Genomic DNA, 19016 nt, shown 5'->3' with positions numbered 1-19016 from the left:
TAAATTATAAGTAAATATATACTTACTTATAAATTATATATATGTATATATATGTGTATATATATATATATATATATATATATATATATATATATATATATATATATACACATATATATATATATATACATTAAAAAAAAACTGTCCCAAATCTGTTTTCTTAATCATTTGGAAGTAAAAGTTTTGGCTTCCTGTCCAATTATGATTTCTTGGTGTGTTCATTTCTTTTTGGAATATGAAACTTTTTTTTTAATTTCACATATGGGTAATTTATGCACAAGTATGTCTTTAAAATCTCTTTATTCTAGAAGTTACTTCCAAGCCTGGAATTCATTCACTGTAAGTACCATCTACCCCATGTCTTCTCCTTCTGGCTAGCTGGCTCCTCTTATAACCTCCATTTAAGTCTCTCCAGGCAATACTCTATTTTCCCCCATTCATCCCTCCTCTTAAAGGTCTCTTAATCCTGTCCCCCTCATATACACATTTCAATTTCCTTTGATTTATCTCTCACCTCTACACATTGTAATGAAAACTCCTTGAGAGTAGGAATTGAGGAATTGTTTTTCTTTCTGTTTGTTTTTCAATTCCAAGTAATACAGAAAAAGCTAAATTGTTGATTGTTAATTTTCCATCTGAGTATATAAGTATTATGTTGGAACTATCCACATTGGCTTGGATATCTAATAGTGAGACAATAAACATTAAACAGTAAGCTTAAAATTAAATCAATTAAATGTTACATAACTTTAAAACTCTGCTTTTAAAAGTGAGTATGTTTATTTAGTTCTTAAATTCATATTCTCCTAACCTAAGACTGAAAATCTCAGTATTTTTCATAAGATTATACTGAGAAACATGGGTATGACCACAAATGTTTCAAACTTTTATTTTTGCTATATATTCTGTCCCTTAACCCCAAACTATTATCCTCTGTCAAATAAAATGACAGCAGGATTTTATCTTGATGACAAAAATAGAAAAATGAAGTCTAGAGGATTAACTATGTTAAATATAGAAAATGGGCATGCATCATTATGATATAAAGGGATTGTACAATCAACCAATCTTTATCAATGGCCATTGGGGAAAAAAAAGACTGAAACAAGAAAGTTTCTGCTGTGGAGGCAAGGAGAGGGAATATACATTTTATTTGAAGAAATTATATATAAACATGTAAGGAAACACAAAATATATGCAAAATAAATATAATCTTTTTTTTGAAGGAGGCTTCTTAAAGTAGGTGGTACTTCAGCTGAGATTTAAAAGGGACTAAGATATCTTAAAACTCCAACCATTAATATATGTGGGTGAAAATGCAATAAATACCAACATTATCTTCATCAGAACTTTTAAAACTTTTACCATTCATGACTTTTTTTACCTGAGAAATTTTTATGCAAACCTGAGTATATAAGTATATAAAATAGATACACAAATCAAACATTTATTGATAATTAATCATAAAGAAACTTATTTTAAAACAATAACATTTATTAAAGAGGAAAGCAAATTTGCATACTAATGAGATAGATGTGCTTATTTATTTTTACATAAAAAATAAATCTTGTCAGAATATTTATTTGATACTTCAGGATATAGAGCATTCAGAAACATTTTACTGTTGCCAAAATTTTCACAACCCCCACATTCAGTTATGCAACCCCATATGGGGTTGCAACCCACAGTTTAAGAAGCTTTGTTCTACACTCCCAGTTATTTTTAGTGTTGGGGGTGTTGGAGTGGGATTTTTTAGGCTGAGGAAATAAAGGTACCCAACATGGGGGCATGATTTTGAGATCAAGAATGTCAAAGATGGTCTGTGAAGGAGTTGAAGGGGAGTTCAGACAGATCCCTTTACAAAACAGAGGCTCCAGGTGTAGCTCCCTAATGGGAGAAGAGGCATGAGGCTTGAAAGAAATATTCTAGGGTAAATAGGCTGCAGGACCTCATCTAATGATTGTAGTATTGTATATTCCTATCTCATAGTCATTTCACTAAAAAATATTTCATTTTCATGTGGAAAACTAGGAGATGTGGGGACCAGTGAGTTTCAATTACTCAGGTCAGATACATGAAGGTTCAAGCAAACACTATATTAAATATATAATTGGACTAATGTAGGAAGAAGGTGGTACTCTAGTTGTTTAATGAGTAACCTTCATAGCCTTGGAGTGTTGGGACATTAGGAATACTGATTTCCTGTGGACCCTGTGAGCAGAATTACATTTGCATTTAAAATAATTTTATTCATTCACACAAAGTAATTACTTTTTTATTTAAACACAGAGGCAGCATTTTGTAAATTTCAAGTGCACGGACATCTTGAGATCATCTTTTTTGTTTCTAGTCTGGAGCCAAGACTAGCTCTTTAAGGGAAGAATTCAATGAACTTTTCTGTACATAATGTCAAGACAAAGGGAAATGAATCCTGGGGCCTCTTCCTGAGATGAGAGAGATTTAGAGCTTAAGTTGCATCCTTGCCTGAACACCTGTTTATCCCTTCCACACACACAATAGTGAGTGACCACCAGGGACGACACAGGAGGAGGTGCTGGTCTTACCCTGGCAGGAGAAGACAAAAGAGGGAAAGATTTGGTTTTTTTAACCAGGATTTTCATGCTCTGATGTTCATTGTACACAGATTTTCATGGTTAGTCTTGAAGACTCTAGTGGGTTATGAGGAATTATCACAGGAAATTATATGATTAAACCACTTTCAAATTTAGGTCTTCAATTATATTTAAGGGGGAGAAAGTGCTTTGATTTATGACTAAAAATGTAAACTCAGAAATGTTTGTGTTGGGAGAATGTGAAAAGGACACCAGAAAATAATATGAAGACTAGAACTAATTTATTGCATAATAAAAATCAATTTTTTCTAAACATTTTTATTGGGGTCCTCATATCAAATGAGGGAATTGGATGATATGATCTCTAAGGTTTCTTTTAGTTCTAGCACTCTGTGAGTATATGGTTTTTAACATATGAAATCTGATTTAATTCTGAGTTTGGGTCCAATACTGTTCCAAGATTCGTATGTTTTATCATTTGGTGACTAAAGAAATTCCAAAGTCCAAATGTCTTTTGTCAATTTTGGTTATTCACAAAGAAATGTTTACAACTATAAAACATGTTTTGATATTTCATACTTGATGGAAGTGATTTCCACCGATGCAGCAGATTAAACACTTCCCCAAAACCTTTGCATATATATAATATATATATATATATATATATATATATATATATATATATATACACACACACACACATATATATATATATGTATATAATAAATCATTCATATTTGTTCTTCATGGAATCAAGAAGAGCTACATTCAAATCTGTTCTCAGACACTGGGCAAGTCACTTAATTCTGTTTGCTTTTGGGAACAATAATAGCTGTACCTGCTAGTGTTGTGAGATCCAAATGAAATAATTGTAAAATATTTAGTACAATGCCTGTACATGTTAAGCACTATACATGTTAGCTATTATTTGTGCTGTCATTTTTATTTCTAGAGTATTTGGCAAATTGTTTTTTACAAACATTAGATTTCTACAATACTGGATACCACAATAACCTTGGGAATTAAGTAATGCAAGGAAAAGGCACTGATTTGGAGTCAGGGAAACTGGGTTAAAATCCTGTTTCTTTCACTATCTAGCTGATAATGTAAATATCCTGTTTCTGTCACTAGATAATAGGTAAGGTTCATATTTTTGTGTTATTTAGTTGCCTCATTTGTAAAAAGAGGGGATCAGAACTGAAAAGGGAGTCCCTTTTAGCTCAAATCTGTGATCCTAAACTTAATATTAACATCATCTAAATGAGGGAGATAAGAATCCTAGGAAATTGGATGATTTGCCTGTGGTCACCTGTCTAGTAAATGATAGGAGGCAAGTCTCAAAGCTTGGTCTTTTGATTCCTCACTTCTTGCCATTACCCTGTTTTGTTTCTCAGAGCCATGAGATAATGGGGTAATAAAAGAGGTAATGACATTGCTTTTTATGGGGACCAAGTATCAATTTCTTGAGGCTAGGGGTTATGTTTAAAAACACAATGTCATGCATTAAGTAATCATTAAGTATTTGCTGATTGATTCTTTTTTTTAAAACTTTCCTTGTGACCCCTAATATTGTTGACTAAGTGATACAGAATTCTGGATTGGTTCAGACATTTTAATGTTTGGGAAGGTGGATTCAGTGACCCTGGAAGGTTTTCTCTAAACTCATGATCCAATGAATTCAACCACAACTAGAAAGATTTATACCAAGCTACTGAAGTCCAGAAAATCCATTGTGCCAAATAAATCAAAAGAGCAAAAATAACAATGACTAGGCTAATGGTAAACATTAAATTTATTGTTAAGAAAATTCTAAACAGTCTTCTAGTCAAAAAGTCACAGAAATTATAGAACGAGAACTGAAAAGATTCACCAAATCATCTAGCTCAGTTCCTTCCAAAGAGCTGATATGTTCTTCAGGAGAATTCTCTTTTAAAAATTGAACTCTTCTAGATGATTGTATTTATGATTCCCTTCTACAAGGAACTTAAGTCCAAATAGGATATAGTTTGCTGCCATTTTCCCCTTTTATTTCATTTTCAAAACCATTTTCTTCATTGAAATTTATCCCAACAAAACATGCATTACTCCCCCCCCCCCCCCGCACACACACACACACAGAGATGTTTATCAAAAGTTGTTCAGTCATTTGAGTTGTGTCCAATTCTTTGTGATCCCATTTGAGGTTTTCTTAGTAAAGAAACTAGAATGATTTGCTGTCTTCTTCTCCAACTCATTTTACAGCAAGGAAACTGAGGCAAAGATGAGTCACTTGCATTGGGTCACCTAACTAAATATCTCAAGTCAGATTTGAACTTAAGAAGATGAGTCTTCCTGAATCCAAATCCAATACTCTATCCACTGCATCACCTATATATGGATATGTATTTGTGTATATACAAAATACATATGCATGCATACATGTATATATATATATTTATATTGTAACATAGTAACTGTTAAATGAAATATGGTATTTTAATTGACCAAGGAAGAAAGATATGCTTCAACACTTAATTGGCTTTGTGATCTTACTAATAAGGGCATTCTCTTCAGATTTTGTCCATACCTTCTCATTCTGTGATTTTTGTCCAGGGATCCACTCAATTTACAAGATCAATTTTGAGGTCTTTTTGTATTTTACATGTACAGTGAAGTATTCAGGTCATCTGGCTATTATCTATCATTTTCACTAAATGTCTTGCCTAGTTCCTTTTCTGATTATATATTTCTTAGATGAAATTTCCACATTATAAAGAAGCAAATATTCGGTCACCATTTTTTCATTTTCTTTTGGTAGTAATGTTTGGGGTTTTGTTATGTCTACTTTTTTTCTAGAAAATTTAAATCTTTGATGTGCTTAACAGTGACAGCTTTCATGCCTTTATTATAGTTGTTAAAACAGAATCTTGTCCTTTATTGTACTAGGTGAGAAGTGCTTTAGCAAAAATCCATACCCAAAGGGATCAGCTTACTGACCAATAATCAATTAATTAATAAACCCAACACTGGAAAAATAAGGACTTTATGGCAGTACAAATACATCTTCTGGTGACGAGATCATTCATAATAGAAGAAAAGATTGTAAGAAATAAATGGAACACTTCATTCCTTGAAGAATGAAGCCTTATTATATGATATTGTAAGCCCCCTGAGGGAGACGACCCTTAGCTCCTAACAGAGTACATAGTAAGACACTTAATTTTTTTTAAAAACATTAAAATGAACACTCCCTTCCTTTGAAGGACTTTCAGATTTCATGAAGAATGTGTGATTGATTGGGTTCTTGCCAAGAAGCAAAGAGTACTAGAAGTATTCATTTACTTGATATAATATATGACACATAGTAAGTACTTAATAAATGTTTATTGCTAATTTGTGAAAAATCCATCATTTCCTAGGTGTAAAGAGTTCTAATTATGCAAAATCCCTTCACTGAAATAGCTTAGAGTGTTCTCTTATCTCTGTCTCTCTGAACTGATTGTCTAGGTGTTATCTCGCCTGTTAGATTATAAATTCCTTGAGAGTGGGGGCTGTCTTTTGCTTTTCTTTGTACTCCCAACTCTAAACATGTTTTTTTTGGCACATAAAAGGTGCTTAATAAATGTTTGCTGACTTGATTTGACCTATGTGATACACACAGGAATCAAGTGAATTGCCCAAAGTTCATTCAACTAGAAAACATTAGAAATGGGTCTTCCTGACTCCAAGCATAGCATCCTGCCTAGTACATCAGGTAACTTCTGTAGGAATGTATATCAGACAATTGAGAACTGCATGGGAAGGCTGGCTACAAGCAGACTGATGCAGTTCACTGAGATTATCTAGGCAGAGTAAAGGAAAAATTTGCACATCTTAATAATGCATCCTGAGCTTTCCAACTTCTTTTTTTGTTTATCACATTAGTTAAAAAAAAAAAGTCAAACAACAAATCTATGGTTGACCATTTCTATTTACACATTTGATTGTATGATTATATGCCATTTCCTTTTATATGTGAGAAGGATTCTTAGATTGGGTTAGAAAACTCAATTATTAAACAAGAGTTTTATCAAATTGTTGAACTGTAGATCTTGAGCAGCACAGCAAGGTGGAAAAGGTTTCTTTTCATCATGGTTTTTTTTTTTTTTTTTTTTTTTTGTTTGTTTTTGTTTTGTTTTGTTTTGTTTTGTTTTTTTACTTTGGTACTCTATATTATTGTGCTAGCCCTCTCTAAACTAGAGTCTTATTGCTATTTTCAAACTTTTGAAGTTAACTGTTTCTCTTTCTGGAGATGTTTCTCTAGCTATTTCATTCCCCTAAGTTAATTTTCCAGGTATCAACAAGCTAATCAATTAAACCAGGGGTAGTTTATTTGCTAATGGAAAAGGCTTGAGAAAGCCACCTTTAGATAATAGGCAGATTGGAACTAGATGATCCTCTCTACTTTTATGGTGTAATTAATTAGTGACTCTAATGATGGAAATTTAGGCCATTAGAGGTTATAAAAGGTATTTGGAGACAGATTTGACCTTTAGGTGTATGGTTCTCAAATATCACTGCCCAAGCTATTCTTTCTTTTCTTTTTTCCCCTAGATCTCACCTTGTGCTTCAATTTGTAGTTATGGTGAAGTCTGAACAAACACAAATATAAGTGTGGCTATAGGTGATTCATGACAACATGTTAATCAGACTAATAACAAATGTTTTGTTGTTGGAAGGAGTTATAGTAAGGTTTGATGGAACTCTGAGCTCCCTTAAAGAAGAGACAATTTCTTTGTTTTCTCTCTCTCTCTCTCTCTCTCTCTCTCTCTCTCTCTCTCTCTCTCTCTCTCTCTCTCTCTCTCTCTCTCTCTCTTTCTCTCTCTCTCTCTCTCTCTCTCTCTCTCTCTCTCTCTCTCTCTTCTCTCTCTCTCTCTCTCTCTCTCTCTCTCTCTCTCTCTCTCTCTCTCTCTCTCTCTCATTCTCTCTCTCTCTCTCTCATTTTCCTTGCTTTTTTCTTTCTTCCTATTTTTGAATCTCCAGTGCCTAGTCCAATGCCTGATTCCTAGTAGAATCTAAATAAATGGGTATTAACTGACTATTGACTGAGATTAACTTTACATAGATATGAATAAAGGAATTTCTCTATGCACAATCTAAATGGAATGTCACATGTGACTATCATGAGACTGATATTCACTTCAAAGACCTGGCATTCCTTAATGTTTCTAACCAAAATAATTTCCCTCAAGTTACCAGATCACAAGTAGTGATTTTCTAATAAAGAAAGAATATTCTACCAATTGGCAAAAAGGATTATAGAATTTGCTCTGGAAAGGGAGGGCTAGGTTATTCACTCCCACCTCATATTGTAGATGAGGAAGCTGTTACCTGGAAGGGAAAGTGCCTTTTCTAATATCACACACAGGAGGCAAGCAGCAAAAGTATGACTTGGACCTAGATACTCAGACTAAAAATCTATATCCTTTTTCACATTGGTACCAGATCATGTGGTCTCAAGTCCTGGCATTATAGGAGATCTTTCAGAATTGAGTCATTGTAGATACTTCCCCCTTCAAATAATGTATTGCAACTGCTCTGGACTCTTGTACAAGACAGTGTTTCAAGTTGATATTTGTGGCACTGGAGACAATACAGGGCCTGAAGTCAGAAAAACTCATGTTTTTGAGTTCAAATCTGGCCTCAGATCTCATTAGCTGTGTAACTTGGGCAAGTCACTTAATCCTGTTTGCATCAGTTTCCTCACCTGTAAAATGATCTGGAGAAGTCATGAAGAATCAGAAAAGACTAAATAATAAAAGGATTTAGAACACTGACTTTTAAAAAAATCTGTTTTGATTGGTTTTACTGTTCTGCTTTCTCTTAGTCCTCCTTTTCTTAATTTCTTTTAATCTAAGAAATGGCTCTCTGGGAAGAAAGAAGTGGAGGAATAAAGGGAAAAATCTAGGCCATGTGAAAACAAAAGATAATCAAAAAAATCTATCAATTAAAAATAAAAGTGATCTACACTGATAAGATTGCTGATTCAGGCATATGTCTTAATCTTTCTAAGCCTCATTTTTTTTTCATGACAGGGGTTGGACTAGATGACCATTCCTCTCATTAAAGTGTGAATATTTGATGATCTATATATTTAAAAAATAATATGTTTCTTTGCTAAAATTATAGCTCTTAAGTTTTGAATTTATACTTTGGGGTGATGCCATCACAAAGGATGCAATTTCTGAATGCAGAAACAAGGTAAATAGATAGGAGTGAAAGTGTAGATATTTGAGAAGGTCATAAGAATACAAATCATTCCTTGGGAATGGTGCTAGCACTGATTATTGTTCTGATGACCTTTCAGAAAGGATATACAGAGAAGCAAGCATCATCTCCTTCTGTTTAGAGTTCTCTGAATGTAATTCAGGTTTATCTGCAAGAGATTTCTCTAGGGTCAGGGAAGAAAACATCTTCTCTTGTCTTTTTGGAGACCAGCCCATTAGAGTATCATTGTAATATATCCTGCAGCTTTAATGAGGGTGCATTGACTTTGTTGCTACTCACATTTAAAAGTTAAAACCCCCATGTTTTAGGAACCCTTTTGGGGATGTAGTGTGAGAACACATTCACAGTAAAATACATCTGTAGCACAAACATGCCTGATTAGCCCAAGAGTAGAGTTGGAGATGTTTACTTTGCAGATTTGTACATTGTCTGGACAACTGCTCACGAAAACCTGCTTCCTGTGATGTTTCACAGCAAGAATAAAAAATATTTTTACTGACTATGAGAAGATGGATGTAAGCCTTCATGGGCATTCTGAGTTAGGCTGCAGGGCAGGTTAGGATGCCACAAGTTCTTTGAAATCCTTTTTTCTGCTCCCTTTTTCTATTCATGGAAAGTAATTCACCAGGGCTTCATCTGAGAGCCTTCTTTTCAGAAGGGGTGAGGGTTCAAGGCTCTGTTATTTGATGACAGGATAGAGAAGCAGAGTGCCTTTGGGCAGACTATTTCTTATCATGTGGACAGACCCAAACCAATCATTAATTTCCTTCTACTTCAAGTCCAAGAAAGGAAAAGATCAGCAAGGTACAAGAGCTACCCAACCCAGACTGACCTCTGCCTGGAAGGGTTACTATTCCTGTGAATACATAATGTGGGTCCCACTTCGAGAAAATCAAGGGCAGATCAACTCTTTAATCTAATTTGCAGAAGAGATAAGCCTCTGTGTACTAGTGAGAAACTGGTACCATGTTATTAGTTTATCCTTGTCACTTTCATTGGCCTGTAAATGTTCAATAATTGCACAAAAATATGTTATTCTTTTCCTGAAAAACATAGAGGTCCTTGCCAGGAAGTCTATTTCCTCTGTTAGGTATGTTAGTGTAGAGAAGCACAAAATGAGAAAAAAAATGACATTGTTCAAATATTCTGTTTATTCCTTTATAGCTTCCTTCCTTCCTTCCTTCCTTCCTTCCTTCCTTCCTTCCTTCCTTCCTTCCTTCCTTCCTTCCTTCCTTCCTTCCTTCCTTCCTTCCTTCCTTCCTTCCTTCCTTCCTTCCTTCCTTCCTTCTTTCTTTCCTTCCTCTCTCCTTCCATCTCTCTTTCCATTTTCCATGAAAATTTATTTGATCATTTGCTTTCATTTGATTACTTTTGACAGTCTCTCTCATTTCCCCAAAGCTAACATTTTCCTATTTGTAAATTTTATAAATTGCTTTCTTTAGTGGAAAATTGTGCTAGTGAAGTATAAGGGGAATCTAAAAAACAAACAACTTTTAAAAATCGTGATATATCTGAAATCACAGCTGGTAAACAGAAGAATGAAATTAAATGAGTTAGCACCCACTCAAATCTTAGGTTTATGGAGCATGAACTTTTGGAACCCATGTTTATTTATGCTTAGAAAAACAAAATCTTATTTCAGAAAAAGAAAGTTTGAAAAAATCATAAAGAGTGATCAAAAAGCTTTTTGGACATCAAATGGATCTTACAAATCAACAATCTTATGAGTTAACTCAAAATGAATCAGAAACATATGGATTAAATTTCCCTTACAAAACACATGGGTTTAAAAGGGGGGAGAAAGAATTTGGGAAAATGTGTTTTAAGTTTTCATAAACCCAATGTTTGAAAAATAATTTGAGGCATTTTGTGGGCTCAAAATGTGATTTCTCCCATCTTTAAGCACATCCCACTTAAACCAGCAATGATAAAACTTTCATTGGAAAAAAAAAACAAATATTTTAAAAGCTTTCTTCTTCAATATTTTCAGACAACTTGAGCATAATAAGGCTGAAATGGGATAACGATATCTCTCATAACCTACACTAAATAAAAACGATTTGAAATATCTACAGGAAATTACATATACTTTTTTTGGAGGGGTGTTATTGAACATATTTTGTTTTCCATGCTTGAATTGAAAGCAGAAGAATTGAAATTCTCTCTTGGTCATAACCCTCTCTACATTAGTCTATATGACAAAAATAAATCACATTTCTATGGACTTGGTTTCTGTATATTTGTTTAAGCACACATGGTAATATCTGTAATTTTAAGCAACATGAAACTTTATATATCACACCAAATAAGAAACTCTTGCATTATTAATGTTGATTTAGTTTCAAAGGTTCCTGGATTTCTGAACTAATAATAAAGGAAACATGAATGACCTGGAGATGGCATTTGGAATATTCAATTAAATTATTCAGGTTTTTTGAGGCAATATGATATTGATCAATAAAGCAATTATTTATCCTAGAGCTTGAATTCAACTATAAATGTTGTAATTTTGTGTCCTATGATTCTTGATTCTTTTCTGTCACAAGATAGCATATAATCTTAGAAACTCACAAATTGTTAGAAGAAGGAACATTAGCTATCATAGTAGCAGAGACATAGATGTATAAAGGTTTTCAAATGCCCTATAGAGGGACCAGCTTCCTCATTTTATTACCGAAGATACTCAGGCCCAAAGTCATAAAATAAATTATTCAAGGTCACAAAACACTTCAATAGCAGACCTGAATATCAAACCAAATCCAATATTCATTCTGGTCTGATAATCTTTCTATGACATCATCTTTCTTTTTCCTTATGAAGAAAGATGAAATTGCTCCTGATCTGTTTCTTTAATAATGAACTAGAGATATATTCTGTCTTCATGTGAGTTCATTGGCTCCACAAAAACAAATATCAAAACCAATAATCCCTTTAAGTGAAATCATGTTGCAGGAGGGAGATAGTTCCTCTGATCAGAACTTTCCTGTATTTTTCTATACTATTCAACTTTAAAATGACTATGATTATAAACTTCTAAGATTCAAATTGGATTTTTGTCTTTTGTTACAAAGACCTGGGGACTAAAAACATCAAAGTAAATGAAAGCTCATCCAAAGATTGCAAAACTTTTAAATAACTTGCTGCTAAAATTTATCACCAACCTAATAATTATATATTGATAATTCACTGGAGGCCTAGCCTCATATTAAATCTGAGTGAAGGAATCTATATGAGGATGAGGTGAGAGTGCTCCTGTTATTGAACCAGTTCATGCGTTCCTTCTAGACCACTTAATCCAAGACACTTATCTGTAGTAAAGGTAATAGAATTCTGGTGTAAATTTTAATAATTGCAGCAGTGATTACTTTTAGATCTTGCCAGTTCATTATTGGCTGCACAATTCCAGAGGCTCTCGTTAAATGGTCCATGGAATGAATCAGGCATGGAATTAACCTATCTTCAGTTCCCCAAAGCTTATGTCCCATAAAGAAGTACTCATATTGCTTTGTGACTGCATAGTCTATGCTCCCCCATTCTTTTTGACTCTTTTTCTTCCCCAAACAAATAAATAATGAAAACCCAGAGAACATTTAAAGGAGTTAGTCTCAAATCTGTAGGTAGACTGACCCTTAAATGATTAAAAAAAATTCAACAATAGAAATTATTTTAAATGCCTTCATGCTTTCTGTTTTTTTTAAATTTATTTTTCTCCTTTGCAGCTACTTTAACTGCAAATCATTAGAGGCTATGCCCTGTGGTTTGGATGCCAATTGTGAAGAGGCTGGCCTGTCCCAGCCTGGAAATTCTCTGCAGGGGATCCTTCAGGAACAGAGGCATTTCATGCAATGGAAGGATAAGTACTGGGTTAATAACCACTAAATATATCTTTTTTCAAAGCTTCGGTGAAATTCCAATTGCGTTTTAGTTGCTTAAAGTGCTACACTTTAAATGGAGCCAAGTGTTTGAAGTGTCTCCTCAACTGTGAATTTGTGAGAACACTGCTTTGCTGTACAAAATTCCACCACAGAGTAAGCCAGGATAATTTAGGGTATATTCAGGAGCTTCCTATTGAAAAATGCCATTCCAGAAACTTATTTCTACAAATTTATTTTTTAGAAGGATATCAGTGATACAGAACTCATTGTGTTTATGATGGCTTCCTGGGGAGCAAACTTTCTATGCTGAATTTAGGTGAGTGAGTTCTGGGACTGGCATTGCCCAGCTATCCAGCCTGATTATATGGTTATTTAAAATATGGACAACCTGTAAAAGTTAGGAGGTTTGTCAGTCAATTAGACTATAGATAATTTTCTGCTACTAAAAATAATGTAAACATACTGTTGGATGACTTAAAGAAGATGGTCTAGACCTGTTATTTTATCAGTTTAGGAAAAACCTCATGAGGAAAATTTCACTATCAATGTAGATAGACAACCCATCTGTTCCATGTAGTCTTAGAGAATTATCTTGGGGTGTGAGAGGTTATGTGACTTGCCAGCTGTCAATATAGTTAATACAAATCAGAGGTAGAATTTCACACAAATCTTCCTGATACCAAGAGGCTAGTCATTATACTATACCCCCTTTTAAAAATAACTTTTATTCACTAATATAGCAAAGGAATGTAAGATTAAGAGTTGAAGCTCCTCAGTGCTAATCCTAGTTTAGGCACTAGCTCATTTTGTGACTGTGGCCAATTCATTTCACTGCTATGATTTCCGTTTCATCTATAAAAATGGCATGATTAGACTGGCCGATCTCTTAGATTCTTGCCAGCCCAAATATTTCATGTTTTAAGATTTTTTTTTATGATTTTAGATCTTTAATTTTTCTTTTAATTGATTTTCACTTGGTATTTGTGGATTAAGAAAGCATGATAATTTAATTTAATGGAACTGGTTTCTGAACTATGTTCATTGTCATCTTATTCTTCTCATCTTTTTGATGTATCACTACTACTTTCATTACTACCACCATTACCACCACCACAATGACTACTACAATCTCATTCTCATCTTTTACATATAGTTCATATAGAAATGGTGCTGAGACAAATCATACTCTTGATATTATTATTTTATTTTTATGCTCTTTTGGTTATTGTAAGGCAGATAAAACAACTGCTTTGGAGAGTTGAATAAAAGTATAAGGTTATAAACTCATCTTTTATAGGGACACCAATCCCCATTCCTGCCCCCAAACTATCCTCAGTTGAGCAAAGCAAAAAAAGGGATGACTTTATATCTTATTCTGTTCCCACATAATTTTAATCCTTTACAGGTTTCTATGTTTTGAAATTTTTTCATTCCATGTAGTTTGGAAATTATGAATATTTCATGTGACAGCATTTATTAAAAATAGTTTTTATGGTGGGGGGGGGGAGAAAAGGTACACTCTTTTTGTAGCACTTGCTCTGTACCAGGGACTATCCTTTGTGCTGTTTATAACCATTATCTCATTTGATCCTCACAACAATTCTTCAAAACAAGTTAAGTGATTTGCCCAGGGTCACAGAGTCAGTAAGTGAATGAAACTGGATTTAAATTCAGTCTTCCTGACTTCAGCCTTGGCACTCTATTCATTAATTCATCAGCTGCTTCTCTTATGTACTATGTTATGTTTAGCTGATTGTGAGTTATGGCTTATTCTGTGACAATTGTTTGATTCCATTTATTAGTTAAACTCTCTGAAAAAGTCTGAGATCTCTTTTTGTAGTATGGTGTTTTGTAGTCTGTCTGTCCATAAAAGATAGCAAGCTTCTCATGTATAATCCTGAACACCAAACCACAGCTTTCTTGGTTTTCAGTAAGTGGTAGAATTTTGATGTCTACAACAATATATAATTGTTGCTACTCTTTCTTTGAATGATATACATCAATCACTAAGTTTGAGATTCTTAGGAACAACTCTTCAGAGGCAGCTAAGAGGTATAGTGTATAGAGTGCTTATAGTCAGGAAGACCTGAGTTCAAATGACCTTACACACTTGCTATGTGATTCTGGGCAAGTCATTTAGCCTTTACCTGACTCAGTTTCCTTAACTGTAAAATGGGAATTATAATAATAACTATCTCCTAGAGTTGTTATGAGGAGCAAATGAACTAATATCTGTAAAGTGCTTAGTACAGTGTTGGCACATAGTAGTTACTTAATGGTTTTTTTCTCCCTTTCCTTCTGTGATTTTTGCATTGACCTGTTTTTGAATTGCTATTACAAACCAATTAGTTTTCCTAGAGTGCTAGGTCTCAAACTATACTACAAAAAAGTAACTATCAATATAATCTGATACTGGATAAGAATAAAATGGTTGTTCAATGGATAGGATCAGATAGACAATATAAAGAGGCAAATGAATACAGTAACTTATTGCTTGATAAAAAATAAAACACCCTAGGCATTGGAGCAAAAACTTATTATTTGATACAAACTGCTGTAAAAAAGGTCTGGTAGAAATTAATCAATATAATTTAAATAAGAAATAAAACAACATTTTTTCACCATATCCCAGAGTCAAAATTGGCCCATGATTTAGACAAAAATGGTGATACTTTAAACAAATCAGGGGAGCATGGAATAAATTACCTTTAAGATATATGAACAAGAGAAGAGTTCATGACCAAACAAGAGATTGAGCAGATCATGGGATATAAAGTGCATAATTTTGATTATGTTAAATTAAAAGGGTTTTGCACAATAAGAACCACATATAACCAAAATTAGAAAGAAAGCAGGAATTAAGGGAAATTCATATAATTTTTTTCTCTCTGATAAAGGTCTAATATAGAGAACTGAGCTAAATTTATCAAAATAAGAGTCATTCCCCAATTGATAAATGGTAAAAAAATATGAGCAGGCAGTTTTGAGAAGAAGGAATTAAAGCTATCTGCTTATGTGGAAAAAATGCTCTAAATCATTAGTTACTAGAGAAATGCAAATTAAAGTAACTCTGAGTTACCATCTCACACTCATCACCATCTCACACTCATCAGATTATCAAAGATGACAAGAAAGGAAAATAACAAATGTTGGAGGAGATATGGAAAAATAGGGACAGTAATGCACTGTTGGTGGAGTTACAAATTAGCCCAACTATTCTGGAAAGTAATTTGGAACTATGCCAAAAGGAAGACAAAACTGTATATACTCCTTGATTCAACACCACTACTACTAGGTTTGTGTTTCAATGAGAAGAATGAAAAAGGGAAAATACAAAACTATTTATGGCAATTCTTTTTATGGTAACAAAGAACTTCAAACTGAAGGATATCATTATCAATTGGGAAATGGATGAACAAATCATGTAACAAGAATATTGCATAATGAAAAATAAAAAAGGTAATAGTTTCAGAAAAACCTGGGAAAATATAATTATCTTCTAGGGTGAATTTAATAGAATGTCATGGTATGAAAGGAATTTCACAACATGATTAGAGAGCTTGTGATATTACTTATGGAGAAAGTGCTTAAAACTCTGAGTTCATGGATCTATCAAAATACTGGTGCTGTATATTTCTTTGTCTTTCCATCACACACATATCCCCCACCCAAACCCAGAAAGAAATTCATGTTTATTCTGGGGAACAGGTCTAATAGAAGTGCTCTATGTATGTTTCCTTGTGGGATGTTTAGCCACAGGTTATATTACAAAGAGTGACAGTGTTGATGAAGAATATAAATTCCAGCTGGGAAAAAAGAACCTAGATTTTTTGCAATATTTATAAAAGACAATTGACAGAAGAATTTTTGATTGCCTTTAAGTCTGAGATAGCTTATCTTATTCTATCAATATCCTTCAGATCTCTTTTTTTATTACTGGGATATTATAAGCCTTTTCAAGCAGCTGTTATTGATTATAGTTGTTTCTCCTTTGTTTTTGAAAAAAAAAAACAGTGACATCACAATAAATGCTTTGACTGGAGTATGAATTGGACTTAAGTGAATCAGAATTGGACAAAGCCATCAACCTTGCTCTTTTCCAGAATAATTAAAGTCCAATGGCAAGACAAAAGTCAAGATAACTGTTGATGGCTTGTAATGCAGGGGTTGATTTGGCATCTTCTATTTACAACCTAAGCACTTCATAGCACCTGCTTCAATGGCTTGTTCTTATCTACCCATTCTTCAGGAGGAAGTCTCCACATGCTCAGACTACACATATCTCTTAATTTAGTGATAAGTCTGAGGCCTGTTAGTTAGCTTCAACCTGGTTTAGTCCAGAGGAGTATGCTGCTGTCATTCTTCAGCTTTATGGAGTAACAGGTGAGAGTTTAGTGATTTGTAGATACTAAAATGGATAAGAGATCCTGAAAAGGGCTTGGTACATGCTACTACAGCCTGAAAACCCCATATTCCTACTGTGCAAAGCTGTTGTGTGGATCAAATGAGATAACATTTGTAAAAAGTACTTAGCAGATGCTTAACAAAATTTGGGGTTTTTTTATCCCTTTCATTTCTTTTCTACCTGTAAAAAAAGCTACATAAATGTTCATATTGGCCATATCCAAAAGTAAATATCTCATCCTTCCTCTTTACTCTATCATCTCTCTTTTGGGAAGGAGGTGGCTTTCAGCATCAATATTCCAGAATCATAATTGTTCATTATAATGAATAAAATTTTTCATTCTTTCAAAGTTGTTCATTTTTGTAATAATTATCAAATAATAAATTGTTCATATGGTTCTGCTCACTTTACTCTGCATCAGTTTATATGGACCTTCCTCAAAAATCTCTGAAAACAGTCCTCTTCATTGTTCCTTATTCTAATACATCCTTATATCAATTTTCTTAGCTTGGCATTCTCTTAGTTTTTAGTTCTTTCTCATCTATAAACTTTGGTTTGAATATTGGTATTTGACATATGAGATACTTCTGAAGGAAGTAAATCATATCAACTTTAATATTTTTGCTATAAGTGAAATTAGCATGAAGAAAAACATTGCAACCAAATGGAAAGAAGGATCACATGCATTCTATGGAGAAGCTAAGAAAGTAGTTGGCAAAATAGGTTTTTATCATATATCCATATTTCACAAGAAACATTATATCATGGTCATATTACAGTACTGCTTATACTACCTGTATTTGGAAAAAAATTACCATAAAATATTTATAGCTTATTCAACAATATTGATTGCTTAAGATGAAGAGGAAAAGACATTTTGCAAATAATTTAATAGGACCCTTCATGATAAGTCAAGATAATTTTTGATACGTGACACTTTTAACATAAAGGAAAAAAAGGTGAAAATGAGTAGATGCTATCAGTTGGAGAATGTCTGAATAAGTTATGGTATATGAATGTGATGGAATATTATTGTTCTACAAGAAACTATCAGCACAATGATATCAGGTCTGGAGAGACTTACATGAACTATGTTGAATGAAGTGAGTAGAATCAAGAGAACATTGTAGCAACAACAAGATTATATAAGGGCCAATTCTGATGGACACGACTCTTTTCAACAATGAGGTGATTCAGGCCAATTCCAATAGACTTGTGATGAAGAGAGCCACCTATAACCAGAGAGAGGACTGTGAGGACTGACTGTGAATTACAGTATAGTGTTTTCACCTTTTTTTGTTGTTTGCTTGCTTTTTTCTTTATTTTTCCCTTTTTGATCTTATTTTTCTTCTACAATATGATAAATGTGTAAATATGTCTAGAAGAATTGCACATATTTAACTTATATTGGATTACTTGCTGTCTATGGAGGGGGTGGGAAGAAGGGAGGGAGAAAATATTGGAACACAAGGTTTTTCAAGATGAATGTTGAAAACTATCTTTGTATGTATTTTGAAAATAAAAATCTATTATTACAAAGGGAAAAATTAAATAAAAGTGAGGATAACAAACAGACTGAAAGGGGTCACAAAGAATTGGCTATGATTTAAAATGACTGAACAGCAAAAGACATGATGAGTACCAAATAACATCACAAAAATTAAAAGATTAGATTTTAACTGCTGCCAGAAAAAAAAAAAAAAAAACAACAACTTGTTCTTAGTGAGGGAGTTATCCTTGAATCCACTGTCTGCATTGATTCAGACTACTTACTCATCAGAAAAAAGAAGAATATTGTGAGAAAAGACATGGTTTACTATTGAAATGATTCAATCTGGAACTATTTAAGTGATTAGAAATGAAAAATGGGAAATGAATAATAGAAAATATATTGTCATTGGTCATAATTTTACATAG

This window comes from Sminthopsis crassicaudata, chromosome 1 (assembly GCF_048593235.1).
Source record: "Sminthopsis crassicaudata isolate SCR6 chromosome 1, ASM4859323v1, whole genome shotgun sequence".
In the NCBI taxonomy this organism is placed as follows: Eukaryota; Metazoa; Chordata; class Mammalia; order Dasyuromorphia; family Dasyuridae; genus Sminthopsis; species Sminthopsis crassicaudata.
This window is presented reverse-complemented; position numbering follows the sequence as displayed.